Source organism: Triturus cristatus, chromosome 5_1 (genome assembly GCF_964204655.1).
Source record: "Triturus cristatus chromosome 5_1, aTriCri1.1, whole genome shotgun sequence".
Classification (NCBI taxonomy): domain Eukaryota; kingdom Metazoa; phylum Chordata; class Amphibia; order Caudata; family Salamandridae; genus Triturus; species Triturus cristatus.
In genome coordinates, this window is record NC_140587.1 from 987,490,948 (window position 1) to 987,510,397 (window position 19,450).

Genomic DNA, 19,450 nt, shown 5'->3' on the forward strand with positions numbered 1-19,450 from the left:
GGACGGCCCAAGGCGGGTGCCCCGCCGCGGCCGATTGTCGCCCGGCTCTTTCATTTTCGAGATCGGGACGCTATCCTGCAAGCTTCGAGGGTGACGGGCCCAGTCCCCTTCCAGAATGCGTCGGTGAATTTTTATCCGGACTTCACCCAGCAGGTGCAGAGACAGAGACAGAGCTTCCTGGGGGTGAAGCGGAGACTTCGGGAACTGGACCTGAAGTATGCCATGCTTTTCCCCGCCAGACTACGGGTGGTGCATGAAGATCGGACATTCTTTTTTGACTCTCCTGTTATGGCCGACGAATGGCTGGACGCTTTGCCCCGGCGACGGACCGGGGACGACACAGCCGAGCATGGAGACAGTGGCCGGGATGGACAGGGCTGAAATCTCAAAGCAGGCCTGACTTGATTTGACCATACTTGAAGATTTGAACAGAGTGCAGTAACTGTGGAGGGTTGCGGGAGGACGAGGGGTGCTCTTTTCCTCCCTTAGGGTACTTTATGTAGATTTTTGTTTTTGTAGGGCGACAGGCACACTGCAAGTTGGGGGGGCTTTTTAAGCTGCAGCAGGGGTGCAGGGTGGGGGGAGGTATGGGGATTTTGAGTTTGTTGTTGGGGGGTTTATTTCTGCAAGGCATGATGATTATCCTCAGGACTGTTCCATGGTGGCGCCTCGGGTGTGGGGTGGGCCTCTTTCCGTTTGAGGATGGGGGTAGAGGCTTAAGTGTTATAAGCTGGAATGTTAATGGTTTAGGGGATCGCATCAAGAGGGGGATTGTTTTGCAATTTCTGAAACGTTCAATGCCAGACGTTGTCCTGCTGCAGGAGACGCATCTCATAGGCAATACGTGCTATGCCCTGAATAGGAAGGGGTATAAATTCATTGCACACTCGGGATTCTCTTCTGGGTCCAGGGGTGTGGGCATCCTCGTTAGAGCATCCTTGCCTTTTGAGGTGGACTCCACCATTGTTGACGATAGGGGGAGGTTTGTGGCGGTGGCGGGGAGGTGGGAAGGAAGGACTTTGGTTTTGGTTTCGGTTTATGTCCCGCCGGCCCTGCAGGCCTCCACATTTGCTGAACTGGGCAGGGCTTTGCTGACTCTCCCGGGGGGAATGCTGGTAGTGGGAGGGGATTTCAACGCTGTGGGTTCCGGACTGTTGGATAGATACCCGCCCAGGGACACAGGGGGGGCTCAGTAATGGCTTCCAGACTTCCTGGATACGTTTGGTCTGATAGACTGCTGGAGGCTCCGGCACCCCACACAGAGTCAATACACGTTTCACTCCGGGGCGCAGGGTAGCCTCTCCAGGATTGACTACCTGCTCACTCTGGCCGCACATGCCTCGTTGATATCCGAGGCGAGGCACATGGCACGTGGTATCTCTGATCACTCGCCAGTGTGGATCCGGCTGGATCTAGGTCGGGAGGGAGGAGGGAGGGTGGCCCCCATCAACCCATGGTATTTCCGAGACCCCAAGATGCGCAGCGCCCTGGTAAAGAAGGTAGATAATTACTTTAAGGACAATCTGGGAACCGTGGACTCGGCGGTGTCGCTGTGGGAAGCTTTTAAGACCGTGCTTCGGGGGGAGGCCCTCTCCCTGGTGGTGGCTGCCAAAAACCGGAGGGATTGCGAGGTGCGGCAAGTGGAGGAGGAGATTGCGGCCCTTGAGGGGGATATGGAGGATGATGTTACAGAGTCCTCATTGCATGAGCTTTGCCTGAAGCAGGCGGAGTATAGGGACCTGGTGACGAACGCCGCCAAGACCCTCAGCAGGGAACAACAGGGCCGCCTTTATGACGTTGGGGATAAGGCAGGGAAACTCCTGGCGTGGTTGGACAGGAAAGAACGGGTCAATAGAGTGGTGCCAGAGTTGATTGGAGAGGGGGGAGAGGCGATTGTGGAACCTGAGGGGATTGTGGAGTGTTTCGCGGAGTATTTTCATAGGGTTTATTCCTCTGTGTCGGACAGGCCGCCCGAGGACTCGTCTGATCTCCTCCGTGATATCGAGTTGCCCTGCCTCTCTGACATAGATAGGGACGATTTGGATGGTGACATCACGATTGACGAGGTGGCGGGGGCGATTCGCGCGTTGAACTCGGGTAAGGCCTCTGGACCGAACGGACTGCCGATCGACCTGTACAAATTGTTCCCGGATAGGGTCGCCCCTCACCTGCGCGCCATGTTTTTGGAGGCGCGGGGGGATGGGATCCTTCCGTTGGATCAGCGGCTGGCGTCGATCGTGGTCATACATAAAGAGGGTAAACCCCGAGATAGATGCGCCTCCTATCGGCCCATTTCACTCCTCAACGCTGAGCCGAAAATTCTGGCCAAACTCCTGGCTACCCGTTTGATTAGGGTACTTGGCGATTTGGTCCATCCGGACCAATCTGGCTTTATCCCGCACCGAAACACAGCATTGAACCTTAGGCGGCTACATGGCGTCATCGCCAGGGCGGACACGCTGCGTGAACCGGCTGTTGTGGCATCTCTTGATGCCACGATGGCCTTTGACACGGTGGAGTGGGCATATTTATGGGCCGTGCTGGCCAAGTTTGGTTTTGGTCGCGGGTTTGTGAGTTGGGTTCGGTTGCTGTACGAGGGGCCACTAGCGAATGTTGTGGTGAATGGTCGGGCATCTACTCCGTTTCAGCTTGGTAGGGGTACTCGGCAGGGCTGCCCCCTGTCGCCTCTGTTGTTCGCCCTCGCCCTCGAACCGTTGGCTGCGTGGATACGTTGGCACCCGGATATACGGGGCCTTCGGTGGTCGCCTGATCACGAGGACCGTATTTCGCTTTATGCCGATGATATCCTGCTGTATCTTGCCTCACCTAAGAAGTCACTTATAGTGGTCTGTGACGTACTCGCATCGTTCGGCAGGAACTCGGGGCTTGTGATTAATTGGGGCAAATCGTACTTGTACGTTCTTAGTGGCGAGGTCCCACCGATCCCTAGAACATGTTCGATACAGGTTGCCCAGCAGGGCTTCGTGTATTTGGGGATTTTTATATCCATGGATCCTGCTGTGCGCTATGAGAGGAATCTGCTCCCCCCCTTGGCACGCTTGAGGCGAGATGTTGAAGGTTGGCGGAGGCTGCCGCTCTCCCTTGTTGGGCGTGCGGCCCTGTTCAAAATGATGTCTCTTCCCCGTTTCCTCTACGCCCTCCAGAACACCTTGGACTGGGTACCGGCCAAATACTTTCGGGAGGTCGAAGGCCTCCAACGGACGTTGCTGTGGGATGGGCGGCCGCGAATAGCTATTTCAAAGTTGACGCTCCCATGGTACGATGGGGGCATTGCGCTCCCGGACATCCGACGGTACTATTGGGCCACGCAGCTGAGCGCGATCAACCACGGGTTTTATGGCCCTGCCCTCAGCCCTGGGTATGCCATGGATAGGTGGCTGCTGCGCGGCGGCAACTACTACAGGGCGTTGTATTCGCGGTCCTTAGACTCGTCCCTCACGGGGCCCACAGGTGTGGCGGTGCGCGTATGGAAGATGGCGACCGACTCGCTGGGCTGGAAGGATAGGCTAACCCTCGCTACCCCATTGTTTGAATCGGAAAGATTGGGAAGACTCTGGCATACGAAGGGCTTTGATAAGTGGGATCTGATAGGTATATCCAAGGTGGGAGATGTGCTGCATAAGGGGAGGGTGAAGTCCTTCGAGGAGTTGCAGACTGAGTTTGAGCTAGGGCCCTCAGAGTATTTTAGGTATATCCAGCTGCGTCACGCCCTCCGATCAGTCCTCGTGGAGGGTGAGAAGGTGCCGGAGTCCTCTCCCCTTGAGGACCGAGTCCTTGATGGTCATATGCCCGAGAGCACGATTTCGCTCATATATAAGAAGTTGATAAACGTCCGGGCAGACTTGCTATTGGGGCTGAGAGAACAGTGGACCAGGGATGGCCTTGAGTTGGATAATGAGGACTGGCAGTCAGCGGTTTCTTCGCCTAAGGAGGTTGCGATCCCGTCACGTCTGAGGCTGGTACAGCTTAAAATACTGCACCGGGTGTATGTGACGGGGCCAAGGCTGGTCCACATGGGATTCTCGGAGGACGGCCTGTGCAGAAGGGGATGTGGTATGGTGGGTACTTTCCTGCACATCATTTGGGAATGTGGTGTCATTGTGGAGTTCTGGAGGAGAGTCCATGCAGTTATGGGGGAGGTGACGGGCATTGTGGTACAGCCGGAGGCGCGGTGCTGCCTCCTGAACGTCTGGGGGCCCACTGACCTCGATGAGGCGCAGACCCAATGGGTGACTCTGGGTAACATGGTAGCTAAAAGGGATATCGCGCGATTATGGGGCTCCTCGGGACCCCCTACACTGACCACGTGGAAGGAGAACATGGATTGGAGCATGTTTAGGGAGAAGACGGTCTACTGCTCTAGAGGTCGCCCCCAGAAGTGGCATGCCATCTGGGGGCGGTGGAACCAATACAGGGGGGGAATATGTCTTGCCCCGGAACTGGAACCTCCCGAGGAACAGCTTTCCCCCTGACCTACTTTCCAGCACAGTTTGGTTTTAGTAACCGTTCTGGGCCTCTGCTGTTCCCCTTCTTCCTCCGCACACAGTCTTATACTTAGTAGATGAGTGGGGTCCGGCCTCCCCTGGGGGCTTTCGCCATGGGCTTTCAATGTTCTGCCTTGCTGGGGTTTGTTGTGTGTTTTTTCTGTGTTTATTTAAAATTGGACCTTTGCATTACTCTTTGAACTGTATTGGGGACACATCACTGTATCTAACTTGCAATGCTGCCGAACCTTCGGGCTGTCGGCTGAATAGCTGTGTCCTGAATTTCGAAATAAAGGTTTTCAAAAAAAAAAAAAAAAAAAAAAAAAAGTTCTGCAACTCTCATCAGTCAGTTCGTAATTTGCCTGTATGCAGAACAGCAGCTATCCATCACCCCCATCAGCTACACAAGAGTATCTCTCCACAAATGAATCGTCAAGAGTCTGCAAAACCTTTCTCACCTTTCTCATCTCATCACATTATATTCTGTGCATTTTCGGGGATGACATCTGATGGTGTCACCTCATTAGATAAGACCACTCAATTCATGGGTCAGTTCATGTGGAATGTAGATGGGGTGACTTAAAGAGGACACAAAATGCAGAGGAAATAGGTGGAACCATTAAACAGTCATTAATTCATTCTGCTGTACGAAATGTTAAACAATGCCCCTTTAGCTAGAGCCTGTAGTAAAAGTTCAAAAGGGCTGATTCCCAGGCAGCTGTCCTGAAAGTAGTAACATAAATGTAACAGAATCTTTATACAATACATGAGAATCTCGAGAGGGGAAAGAACTTGATTCAGTTAACTGTTACATCAAGTGATTTTCTCATACTCAGCGTGCATAGCCAAGCCGAACTCTTCATGAGTACAGTTTGGCTATGTTAACTTGGGCTAAACATATACAAGTCAAAGTTTTAGCACAATTTCTGATGCACTTGAGAACATTTACTTTTGTCAAAATTAATTATAAATATCGATAAACATTTTTGTTTCAAGCAATTATTATTAGCACGTGTAAAGAACATTCTCTGAAATTTACACTAATGCATCTTTTAGTAGAAAGGAGTAGCACCTATTTTCTTTTTGTCACTTTGGTGCACATGTTATCACACAATTTTTATAAAATTCATAATCAATACTAGAATTTATCATACTATTTCATAAAATCTTATTTGTTATTCTATTATGTAAATACAATTTGAAACTAATTCGAGGTAAACTCAATAACTTGATAATTCATCATGCACACATTTTCTATCTCAAGTTAAGGGAACTAAATACTTTTTCTTTAATACCTCACAACCTATGTTACTTATACGCATGATATCATTTAAACTACTCTTTTTCTGCATGGTTTTATGATGCAGTAACTAAAAAAAAATGTTTTCATCATTTTCTATAACGTGACGCGTTTTTGCACATTTGTCAATTTTTCTCTCAAAAAGTGTCAGTTTTTGCTCTTTTTTAAAAGTGTAAATGTAATTTCCACTCTATCTCAGTGACTGTCATATTGATACCGGTGCATGTGTGTTGGGATGGAGAAAGGTCCCCTGCATATCTCTGAAGAGCATGCACCACTGCCTTATGTTCAGTATAGCAAACTGAATATTTTGGATCCCCACCTCAGCACATGCTACACAAGTGTGTGCACTGGAGGCATTTGTTTGAAACTAATTAAGAAGCAGAGTGGGCCCTGTAATCCAGAAGTGCACACAATGTGCACTATTCTTACGGAGCACGACTACTCTGATCTGTGCAGGCTGTAACGCATGGACAGTTGTGGCAATGATAATGACTAGAGTGGCAAGGCAGGCCCTTTTACCTGTCTCTGCCATAGAGAGCAAGCTATCGGCCTCTCTCATCTTTTTAGGTATTGCTTGATAGCACAGCTTATAGTTAACAATTGCTTAAATAAAAAATACATACAGTAGCTTCTGGAAACACCTATGAGAGCTCACTCTCTCATCCCATGCTATTAGCTCTATGCTATTAGCTGTTGGTAGCATTCGATATCTTACAAAGTGCTTGCATTTCCTTGAGTAAGAGACTAGGTTGCATCTCAAAAAGTACACCGAATCATCATAGATTCATTTTCTACCTCATAAATACGTTGTATACAGAAAGTGATTGTATTTGTTCTGTTTTTCACTTCTGCAGGCTTTTTAAAACAATGTTTTTAGTCATGACACAAAAACTGCAAAATGTTGGTGTTGCCAATGCTTATTAAAATTGATCTGCCATTCTCCTGACAGCTAGTCCTTCGTCCATCCACATGGAAGATGGATGTCAATCCAGTTTTGTCTCCCATGTCCAAATGTTACCTAAGATGGAGGATGAGAGAGAACCAAGATGTGAGTTGCACTTGGTGTCTTGCTCCTCTCGGAGATTCCAGAGATCCTTTGTAGCGGGTTAGACTATTGGGGCGGATGTGAGCAGAGAGAGGTCCCCTTTGAAGCATAAGGAGTTCCCCTCCCCATTTCTAAGTCATTGTTCACTGAAAGGGTTGCTCCCCAAAGGTTAACAGGAAGTTAAGTAGTGCAACATTACTTTCTTTATTACCCTTGTTTTGGGTCTCTCCTGCCAGAACTTCCTTCTCCACTACGCCTTTCTGCCAACAGCCTCAAACTAAGGCTTTGGCTGGACTAGTCTGGGTAGAATAAGCAAAATGTTTTGAACTGCATAGAACCAGTCTCTAAGCTGACTATTGGAATACACTCTCTGCAAATTTGATATAAAGATGGGACAAAAACTTACAGCCAGTGTGCCAAGGTTCTTCAACAAAATACAGGTTCTCCACTGTGGTGGCTACTGAAAAACTCTCTGTGATCCAGGGTTAGGGTATTTACAGACACCTCCCCTTGTCAAGTTTGAGACCAGTAACCGGGGTAACTTTGACCAAGACTGCCAGGAGGGGCTGCTTTTAGGGAGAGCATTCACATATGTTCGGGAAGGGCATTGGAGGTGCCCTTGCATAAGTAAGAGACTGCCAGGAGAGGGATTGTGCTAATGCCTAGGCAGGATGAGCCAAAGATATTCTGAGCAGCAAATGGGAAGACCCTGCACTATTCTTTAAAGGTGATGCCTTGGGATCCCAAGGTGTCCCCGCAGCATTAACTGAATGGTGCGCCCCCATGATTAGAGTATACTGGTGAAGCTGACTCTACCCCAGGTCTTGTGAAGTCAAGCTCCAGAATGTATCAAGGAGATAGAAGAAATCGTGTCATAGCTTTTGGTTCGCTCCTCAGGAAGAATGCGTGTGCCTGTGAAAATGTTGCATCCCCAAAGAGGCCTGAGTCATGACTTGAGTACTCACCTCTATGACCGTGGATGGGTTCTTCATTTATTTGGGTGATGGAGTTTGTTATTAGGCCTGAGGAAGAACCCAAACTGCAAGATCAGCTGAGCTGCGAGCATCCCGACTTCACTGCAGTGGACACAGCTTGTGTCCCCTCCACTTATCTGATTCAACAGGCTGGCACTCTCAAGGTGGCTAGACAGTGGTAAAGACGCTTCTCTCAATGCTTTGAGAGCCCTCCAGTGCACATGACTGTGAGCAGTGCCACTCCGCTGACCACCCAAAAATACAGCTGATGCCTGTGCTCTAAATGATCAAACAGGCAACACGGTACTTTGCCAAACAGGAGAAAGACAATGGGGGTGGGAGGGTCACAGCTTATATCTGCGTCAACAGAGTAATCACGAGTGCTGGTTGCACCATGGAAGCTTTTCCAAAGATTCTCAGAGTTCTCAACTCCCTGCTCCATGAAAAAGCATAGAATATTGTTTCGGTTGTTGCACAATAGGTACCGTAGAGCTTGTCCCCCCCCCAGGTGGTCTGCAGACCACAGGACCACTGGAGCATAGTATTGCTTTATTCATGCATGTTTCCATAAACGTGGTTCACTAGTGACTGGAGCAAATTACTTAAAATCCCTGTTTCTCTCACAAACTACATCTAAAAGCTTTCTTTGTTACAAAGCCAACAAAAACCGAATGCTCTCTTTCTCCCTGGTTAGTGTTTCTTTACATGGCTGGGTTAAAGGAACTGCCTACATTTCAGTTGGTACCTGCAGACATTTAACAGAACAACAAAAGAAGCATGGAAGCAATTTTCAACATCTGAAACACCAACAGTTTGTTTAGTGAAAGCAACACTACACGTGTGGGGTGTTACATAAGTAGCAGCTCAGAGTTCTTTATTTTCCATTCACATTCATTTGCAATCTTTTTCCAGTTTCTGATGATCTTGCTGTGGCCGGATTTGACCACACATTTGTGAAAAATAGACTGTCCGATGAGGCAGACTAGTTGTGACCCTTACGGGTCAAATAATGCACAGGAGCTACAGACCAGTACATTGCTTTGAGTTACTATTCACTTTGATTGTTTGATTGTTTGATTGTGGACCACTCACTGACATTATGAGCTCTGCTGTGGCCCTAAGCCTGCCCCGTAGACCTCAGTTCTGTGGGCTCTTCCAGTTGTTTCCACTAGGCATGAAAACATTTCCTGTGAATGAGGTTGCCAAAGTCTGAGGGTTTGGATACAGTGTGCATCCCTTTAGGCAAGTGTATAGTTTGACCGTAGGTTAGGATCTAGGGACTGGTGGAAGATGCCAATGTTAAATTCACATAGATGTCCTTCTGTCTGAAGACAAAAGGTGGCTAAGTAGTTTTATTTAAAGTTATAGGAGAGTCATGATTTGCTGCCTTGGCAGCCAGAGACAAATGAATACAGTAATTGTCCACCCTCAGCTTTGGAAATTCATTTGTATCATGCAAAAGGCCAAGAGTGGTCGTCTGCTGGACACCATGGCTCTAAGCTATTTTCTCACAATAAACAAGAGCAGAGAGGAGACCTTCCATAGTTGGGTTGAAATTCAGATTGCTTTGCAAGAGTAGACTAAAATCAAATGTCCAGACTCTCCGGGCCTGATTCACAACGGCCTCCGTACTCGTGGTGCGGGCCCTTCAGTCGTAGGGAAGTCTCAGCACTCGGGGCGTAATCTCTGCAATGAGAATGCGGAGATGCTGCACCGAGTGCGGAGTCCCCCCCCACGACTGCGAGGCCTCCAAACCAAGTGCAGAGGTTTGTTGTGAATCAGCTCTCCAAACTCCGGATGCTTCAGAGGTCCGTTGCTAAGTGTTAGTGAAATCTATTTTTTCTCTTCATTGTGATGACTTGTGAACGAGCAGTGGAGTTGAGGGAGAGGAGAGACGTCTAAAAAGCACAAACTTTTTCACTAACTTGTAAATTACCAGCACGCTCCTCTGAGACTTGGATTACCGAAAACCTCACTTCAATAGTTGTGTGTGACATAGCAGTGACAGAAAAACTGGAGCATTGATATGTCACTTATCTACTTGAGAACTTACTAGGATTTGGGTCAGGGGTATCTGACAATGGCTCTAAGTCTGATGCACTTTATAAGCCCATGCAGATCCCACTTTTCTTGAGAACATGCTGGAAAAAGGTACTAGAATGAATAGTCCTTGTTTTCCTGTTATGGTACAACACCAACATCGCGGCTCCAAAGGCAACTCGTTGGAAGTAAATCTGAACCTACTGAAGCCTTCACAAAATACCTGAGTGTGTTTGTGCCTCTGACTTCAGAAGAATCCAAACGTTTTAAATCTGAAGAAAGACCTCCAATAAATTCTCAAAACGTAGCTGATGGCCTTCTATCCTGAACCAACTGTGGAACTCATGGTGTCCTACTCTGAGCTTTTTGGCACCATGTTTGTGACTACCACAGCAGCATCACATAATCAATGTGTCCAGACTCATGGAGACCTTACTGGTCATTCGGGTTTGACCTGCAAGGGCTATGTATCCTACCGAAATACTTCAGTTTTGAATATAAAACCGTTTACAGAGCAAAACTATAACATTAGGGAGAATGCTTGTACTTGTGCATCAACCTAATTTTGCGCCTTTGTCCCAGTTTACTGCTGCCCATAGACTTACATTGAAATAGACTTTGACATTGTTTTGTATCTTTTTTATGTTTATGCCATCATTTGTGATCCCTACATTCAATTTTCTTCATTTTATGTCACTTTATTAATGTTTTTTCTTTTCAGTGGACTTTGGTTTGGAACGTTCAGTTCTTTATTACTTATAGTAATATTGTCTGGCATAGATGGTTACATACACCTCACAACATTATTATGTGGGCTGCCATTGTCATCACTGCCAGGATGGCCATAGGTCACCCTCTCTGAAATATGGTTACCTATGTAGATTGAGGCATATAAGCTGTGGGTCACAATTCACTTCCATACTTTAAACTATCTCCCAAATAGCTCTTCAGACCCTTTTTGGACTAATTCCCTAAAGTATTATCATATTTATATATAAAATAAATAGCAAACAATAGAAATGTGCTGTTTCCTGACAAAAATGCTAACATGTTGCAATCTAATGTATGTTTTTCTGTAGATATGTTCTGGGACTGCAAGAAATGACTCGCTATCATGAGCTACTATCTGAGACTTGAATGAATTATATTTGTAAAGAAAAAATGACAACCAGATTTATTCAGGATTATCTGGCTTAAATTGGTTTCATAAAGATCACTCTACCCATAATGACTTTTGAACCGCAAACTTGTGCCTGTGTGACTGGAATAAAAAACCTGCTAATACCTCATTTCAGATAAGAATACCATTTAAAATCATGTCACGACTGCACATATTTTTCCACGAAGATTATTATCAGTATTCAGGGAGACACCATGATTTGATTTTTTGATGGGGTAATCTAGCAATTTTTCATAATAAATACCTAATTTGAAATTATGGGACCGTGAGTTAACCAGTAGTACAATACATTTCTGAGAAGTTGAAGGAGAGTGCTTGCATAATCGACTTGTTAATTCATTTGTTTTACAAAGGGCCCTGAACATAGGGCACTGCGTGCTGAAAGGCACTTGTCGGGTGCTCCTCGGGAAGGATCTGGCACATGAGGACCCAGCTAGAAAATGGAAAGTCTCATGGTTGGACTTTTTCAGTTTGAGAAGTTCACCAGGGAGTGATCCACTTGATGGCCCAGTGATTAGGGTCACAATGCACGTTAAACTCCTGCTTTGTGTACCAGGAGCCATGAGGATGTAGAACCTTGTCTCCCTCATCAACTTCACGGTCATCTGGGAATCACAGGACAATGACAGATTAGAGTTAATGCAAGTGAGTTCACTCAACTGCTTTATTGAGAATTAGTGGTGATCTACTAGATCTGCTTCTGGTTCTGTTGGTCTATTTGATCTACAAATAAAGCACCACCTTGGCCTTTAGCTTAAAAGATACCTAGCAGTCAATACTGACATGCTATAGTTGAAAGACCCTCGAAATGATAATTTTCAGGTGAATATCAAATTGTGATGCGCTGTGATGGACGTGTAGTGAAGAAGAGCAAGCAGGCGATGGCAGCATCTGCTCATTTTCACGACTGAACTAATCTTGGCTCCAGGTGATGACATGCAGAAAATCCAAGTAGTCATACTCTGTCATAAGCGCATTCGCTGCACAGTTAACAGTCCCTGATTACATTCTATGAGAGAATATATGTAATGGAAATGTTTCAATAAAAAACAAAATGTACATGCCATGATATATGTTATATTGCCGGTGTACCGTTCAAGGGTGTGCAATAAAGTTTGTTAAAAAAAAAAAAAGTCCCTGATTTATGATTTATTAAGGATGGTTCCTAACCTCAGATAGAGTAGCCTAAATGGAAAACCCACACACCCATTGAATTCTGCACCTGGAGATGAACAGTGCATATGGTGCATCCCTCTCTCTGCTGCTTGCTTCATAGGCGATGAAACGTTGTTATATTCCCTTCATTGAAGGCACTACCATACAAACTAACTAAGGCAATTAAAAATTAAAATGACAAGTTTATCGCAAATGAGCCCTGTTTCTGTTGATCCTTAAATTATTTCCACTCCGAGCTGCCACACATGCGCCCTCTTTTCCTTCTTACCATCCATGCTCTTCTCTCTTGTTACCATTCATTCAGCACATGGCTCACCCCCATTCCCCATTTTCTCCCCATAATTCCTTTGCCTTAGGTTCATTCTCCTTTCCATCCTCTTCTCCCATAAGTATAGGTGCCCTTCCCATCATTCTTATCCCTGGTTCACTCTACTGCGGTTTGCTTCTCTCCCTACCAATTCCCATGCCATCGTTTGGCTACCTCGATCATAGACTTCTATACCATGTTATTGAGTTCGATATATGTATATATAGGTGCCGTTCTGATTTTTCTGAATGTCATCGAGTGAACTGTCACTTTGTAATCATCTTGATTTATTGTGACATGCACCTGTACTCTGCTGAGTTTGATGCGAAGTGTACTCTCTCTACCTTTTGAAATCTAATAAAAATCTTTTGAACAAAATAAATGACCCTGTAGTACATACAATTATAAAACATACGTGTGGGTTTGAATATGTTTTGTATCTTTTCCTGTGTTCCGAAACTCATGAGTGCATCCTTTATTTTTTATTTGATATTCGGCTTCAGAAGGGCTCGTTTTGGTGATTAAAGTATAATGCTCATTATTTGCATGATATTATATCCTATGCTTCTTAGTACTGGCTGCTCAGCCTGCATGAGTATGATGTCATAGAATGTTGGGTGTGTGTGCATGCTTTGAATGAGAGATCAGTTAGATTGAGTGGGGCACCCTGTACGATCTTACATGAACAATAAGTCTTCCTAACTATATCTCTGGCTCCTGGACTACCTACTTATGACAGCACATCTTCCGTTACAAAAGTGGCGACGACTGGAAACGAGAACCATGCGTGTTTGAAGAGAAAAGTAACCAAGAAGAGAGAAGTAACCATGAAGAATGAAACTAACCAATGCCTGGGATGCCCCACCGGTGTCTTTTCCAACAGACAGTCCACAGAGGTATGTGTTTGGCGTTGGACATTATGTGGCTTGAGCTATTTGGAACCTGCCTGCTTACAGAATTTGAATGTTTTCAACATTTGATCCTGTCTGGCCATTGAAGTTCACGCTATGCGGGCCGTTGAAGAGCCAAGAAATTACACAAGGAACTAAAAGAAGATGGCCAGAGTCCGAAAAGAAGCCTAAAAAAATTAAGCCTGTGCAACAATTTGGTCTACATAATTGAAGATCTGAAGATTTGTAGTATCACCTGATGCTTGAAACCTGCAACTTACTAACAGCTTACAGATTTAGACTATTGGGGACTTTAATATTACAAGCTTGAAGTCAGAGCACCCGACTGGAAGGTCAGTTGAAGGCGTGTATGCAGCGTATTGTTGTCTGCATTTATAACATTCATTTCAAAAGATTTCACAGTTTTTGTTTTAATGACCATCCTACGGCCTGGAATTGGGGGGTGTTTTTGAGTGCTTTGATCTGCTTTGACCAATTTATCCACAACTCACGGCAATTACTTTCTGCAATTTTTAACGCTGGAGAGTCTGCTTGGATTGTGCGGTTATCAGACCTGGAAGTTAACCTGTTTGGTCCCTCCGCTCGTGACTGCATTTACTATATGGCCCTTTTGATGCATGCGGTGTACAGATGGCAACTTGGTTATTCGGCAGCGCAGCCGAGGAGGGGAGCTGGGTAGTCAGTAGACCGTGATGAAGTCAGTATACATAAAATTTTGCTAAAGCAAGCCCACGAGCTAAAGACAGTTGTGACAGATGTGTACCTTTAAAGATTTGAAGAATGTACTTGCAGGTCTTTTGACAGTAACATCGCAGCTACAGGATTCCGCCGTAACGTACGAAGTGACGATTCTGGAAGCCATTGTTGCAGTTACGTGATATGCCTATATGTCAGAGCATGAGTACTGGAAGTGCATTGTGGGCAAAATCTGGTTGTGACGCCATTGCGTTCCTCTGACACTGCACGTTGATTACCGAAGCCGTGTAGGGGGATCAAGACGTGGTTGCTTAGCAACGCAGTTTGTGTCCGACACGTTTTTTTTCCCACCAACAAGTCATGACTGCGTCAAGAACTTTGACTGGGGGTCAAGCCCATTGAAGATCCAGGCGAATTTAGGATTGAGCGCTTCAGCAGGTACCCAGCACGCGCCATCACTATTTATCCGGATGTTTCCAAATGACTATATTTTGTTTTACCTGTGATGCCGTATTCTTTGCTAAGGGTAGTCTGGGTGAAGTGACCCCTAGTAAAACGTTGCTGAAGACTGTTATTTTAAGGAGAAAAGGATAACGATTTTTACCTGCACTTTGGCTTTCTGGAACTGTTCAACTTCGAGTGGAGTTTAAGTTGTACTTCAACCATACATCAACCAACGTGTGGGGTATGAACTTAAACACATAGTACAGAGGTGAACTTAGGCAAAAGCTATTAGCCAAAGTCAAAGGTGAATTCATTCTGGTGTTACTTTAGCAGTGGTTTCGGGTGAGAGATTGCTCACCAATCACATGACTGTTATTGGAAGCTACTGTTTATGTGCATTATTGTATTTCTAGTGTAAGCCTATATGTGCATTACTAAGGTTTCAGTGTATTGATTGTTTACCATCTCTTATAGGTTGTTGTCTGCTGCGGTGGTGATGTGTGTCTGAAATAGTGGGTGTGGTTGGCATGTGTATTGTTTTATGTCATTCTGTGAATTTTCTGGTATTCAGTTGTGTTCATATTATAAGTGAATCTTCAGTGTAGGTGTGGTTGCACTGTTGGATAAGTGCATATTTTTAAAGTATTAGTGCGTATTACATTTCCAGGTGCACAGTGATTTCTGTTTGTGTTAAGTACCTTGTCCATGTCTAGGTGTCCCCCGTGCAGTATTTATTTTTGCTTTTCCTTCACACGTCAGGGTTGTGTTGGGAGTGTGTTTTGCCTCGCACGTCAAGGTTGCGTTGGCAGTGTCCCTCGCACGTCGTGGTTGCGTTGGGATTGTCCTTCACACGTCAGAGTTGTGTTGGGAATGTGTTTTGCCTCGCACGTCAAGGTTGCGTTGGCAGTGTCCCTCGCATGTCATGGTTGCGTTGGGAGTGTCCTTCACACGTCAGGGTTGTGTTAGGAATGTGTTTTGCCTCGCACGTCAAGGTTGCGTTGGCAGTCTCCCTCGCACGTCAAGGTTGCGTTGGGAATGTCCCTCACACGTCAGGGTTGTGTTGGGAAGGTGCTTTGCCTTGCACATCAGGGTTGTGTTGGCAGAGTACTCAAGAATTAATGTTGTAGTTGTCATGTGCATTATTTAAACTGTACTGTTCGGCGAGCACTACATTTTTGTTCTCCCTCGCACATCATTTATTGTGTGTTACTACATCCATACTGGAACATGTGCAAGTTTTTTTTTCTTTTCATGTTCTTTGGCAGAGGGAGATAGGTGTGTTGTGGTGTTCTTCAGAGTGTACTGGGTAAGTGTGCTGATTGCATTTTCCCTGCGGTGTTCTTCAGGGTGTACTGGGTAAGTGTTGTGATTGCATTTTCCCTGAAACATTTGCAATCTGTTTTGATTGCACCCTACCTGAAACATGTGCAATTTTTTCAAATGTGACCTTACATGTTTCATTACCATTCTATATGAAGAACACATTTATTTATGCTATATGTTCTTAAGTGGACTAGAGAGGAATTATTTATCTCTTATCATTTTATTTGATCTTGTTGCTCTTAATATCCTAGAATGCTATTTTGATTAATATTGTGAACAGAGAATGCATTTACTTATCTAATATGATTTTTTTGACCTATCTTGATATAATTTCCAAGAAACAAAATGTGATTATTTTCTTCACTTTGCTTCTTGTTGTTTTATTGTTTCTAAAGGAAGGAGATATGTTATATCCTATGCTTCCTAGTCCTGGCTGCTCAGCCTGCATTAGTATGATGTCAAAGAATGTTGGGTGTGTGTGCATGCTTTGAATGAGAGATCAGTTAGATTGAGTGGGGCTGAGCAGCAGGATGCTGCTCCCGGTGGAGCACCCTGTACCATCTTACATGAACAATAAATCTTCTTAACTATATCTCTGGCTCCTGGACTACCTACTTATGACAGCACATCTTCCGTTGCAAAACATTGTATATCCTTTTCCTTCATCTTGAGCATCCAACATCGTCACTATTTGTAACTACATTTAACTACTTAATCCTAAACATGTGAGATTTTTTAATTACACTCCGTGACATTATAGAATAGTGACAACCTCTTTTCAAAATAGCATTGTCAATTGTATTATCTGCTTTTCATCTGCCCAATTCATAAATAAGTCAATAACACTTTAGCAGATACTTTCCAAATCAGACCAAAAAGCGTAATTAATTAATAATTTCTGTGGTCATCCATATAACTCTTTTTGTGATTTGGAAATAGACATCCTCTCTTTTTATCCAGATGATATCACATAAGAGTGAATAGCTGCAGTCATTAAAATGATGAGGGAAAATGACCACCTGCCTGAGTATGTTTTTATGGCTGGAAGGCACAACTGGTTCATGCAAGTTGCACATGTACCTTTGGTGTGCTGCAGAACATAGCGGTGCTTATTCCATCGATCATCCAGCTCCTTGGAAAGGTTCTGTTCTTTCTCTGTCGCATCAGTATCACTAAATATATCGAGATTGGAAATATGTCAGTTAACCGCAGAGAAATGAATACCTCCAATAATCATACCGTTTTAATATGCTTTCCCAGAAAGCCTGTCTTTCATCTTCTTCAAAAAAACGGGTACAGGGCTGACCTTGTCAGGAGGGGGAAAACACAGGAGAACATGGTGGGTGGCTGGCTAGAGGCGGGTCATGGGAGCGAGCTACTCTGCGTGAGCCAAGAAAAGTGAAGCCTAGAAGGAAGTGAAGATGTCCAAATTTTGTCTTTAAAAAAAGCTAAAAGAATAGAAAGGTATTGCTAACCTGTTTATAACTGTGGGCAAGGGTCTGTTTTGAGCCACCTTGGTTCAGCCACGGCAGATACGGCAGGTATCCGCGAAAAGGAGCAACGCTGGACGAGAGCCACGTTCGAGCTCCGAAGAGGGCTGTGGGCCTCTGCAAGGATCTCCTTCCCGGGCAATGGTAGGGGAGAGAGCGTCGGGAGATGTGGTGGGGCCCAGGCTCACTACGAGTTGGAGTCGCCATCCTCTCATGACCAGGAGTGGCGGGAACTGATGGGAGAAAGCAGAGGTCACCCCAGGGTGTAAGATCGCTTGCGGGGAGAGGTAGAAGCGGAGCTGGTGGTGGAGTTGGTGCCGATAGAGTAGTCCACAGAACGAAAGGGGAAAGTAATTCAAGAAATGCCCTGAGGAGTGCAAAAAAATGGGCTCTCCTTTTTGACCAGCAGTCTGCAAACGTGGAAGGGCCAGAGGGTGGGGTCGGAAAGTGTAAAGTAGAAGCTAAGGTTACGTTAATTTTTTTAAAACCAGTCTGTGGCAAACATTGAAACCCTTAAAGAGTAGGTTGCAAAAAACAAAATAAGGTTAACCAAAAGGTTAAGATTACCGCCTCCCTCAGAACCTTTTTTAAAGTTCTCCCTAAAACCTCAATACTAGGTGAAGGTGGAAGCAAGTCTGGGGAAGGGGGCTTGCTTGGGGCATCAAACGTGGTACAGTCCGATACTCCAGAAGTAAACATGGCATCTGGTTTGGGGAATGTAACTAACCCTAACAGATTTCATGTGCTGGCTGTAGATGACCAAGGGGATCTGGATTAAGGCGCACAAGCTCAACAGAAAACGAGGCCTGAACCTGAAGAGTCCATAAGGGATAGTATAAAGGGGAACACAATACCCCTAATGCATCACCTGGTGTACAACCAACTTTGGATTCAAATGTCATCAGGCCACCCTCGAGGGGCGACGAGGGACAGTCAGTTGGGGTCTGTGATCCTGGCTCTCTTGTCAGAAATCAAGAGTAAGTTTGAGACCTCCATGATCAATCGAAAAGAAATTCAGATGGCCTGTGAAAGCCTAGAATAAAAGATGGATGATCTCACTAATAGAACAGCTATGCTAGAAGAATTGGTCAAGGGTTTCAAAATGAAGGTACAAGCTAACTAGAGAACATTAGCTGCTTAAAAACAAAAGAAGAAGATCACCAGGAGAGACTGGAGCTTTTAGAAATATTCAGACACAGAACAATCTCTGAAAAACAAAAGAAGAAGGTCAACAGGAGAGACTGGAGCTTTTAGAAAATATTCAGAGACAGAACAATCTCCGAGTCTTGAATGTACCGTAAGGAGTAGAGGGGGAATATCTAAAAACCTTTGTGGCTAGATTGATTAAAAGTGGGGTGCAAATTGAAGACACTGAGCAAGATATCCTCAAGCATATGCAAAGGGTCCACAAAGACACTTTTAGACTAAGTCCAAACAGATCTAAGCCAAGAAAGATTCTGATTAATTTCCTCACCTTCAGTTTAAAAGAACGCATACAAAGGGCTAAAATTGAAATCATTGAAAGTTGATGGGCTAACTTAAGAGATAAGGTCTGACATTTCCCACATTACTTCAAACAAACAGTGGGAACTGAGGAAAAGGATATACCCATTAAAGAAACTAGGGAGAACAGTTCCGTTGAATTTCCCATCAGTCCTAAAAGTAATGTATAGTAACAAAATGCATAGTTTCCGTTGTCCAAAGGAAGTTGATGCATTTATAGAAAGTATTTCGGGGCTTAGCATTTAACAACTTGAAAACTAGGAGAGGGTAATCATGAGATTTGTCTCAGCTCAGCTCCTTCTGTCTATTCTTTTTTTGTATAAGAATATTAAGTGATATCAAGATTACTTGTTCAATAACAAGGTTTTCGTAATAGTTTTCTCTTAGGTATATAAAATCTAATTTGGCACACTTGGGAGCTGCTCCTAAAGGGTTTAGGCCATGAGGAAGTTAGGGCAGGTTTTCCAGGGAGGAGAGAGAGGGTTATGAGAACTGGGTGGAGAGCATTCGGGATAAAAAGAAAAAATGACCTCAGACGTCTCAGGACTCTTGA

General features: G+C 45.0%; 1 protein-coding gene across 2 annotated transcripts in view; it reads left to right on the plus strand.

Moving 5' to 3' along the window:
* Positions 1-19,450, plus strand: part of SEMA5A (semaphorin 5A) — a 1,729,347-nt gene that overhangs the window by 1,507,407 nt on the left and 202,490 nt on the right. The gene's annotated exons all lie outside the window — the stretch shown is intronic.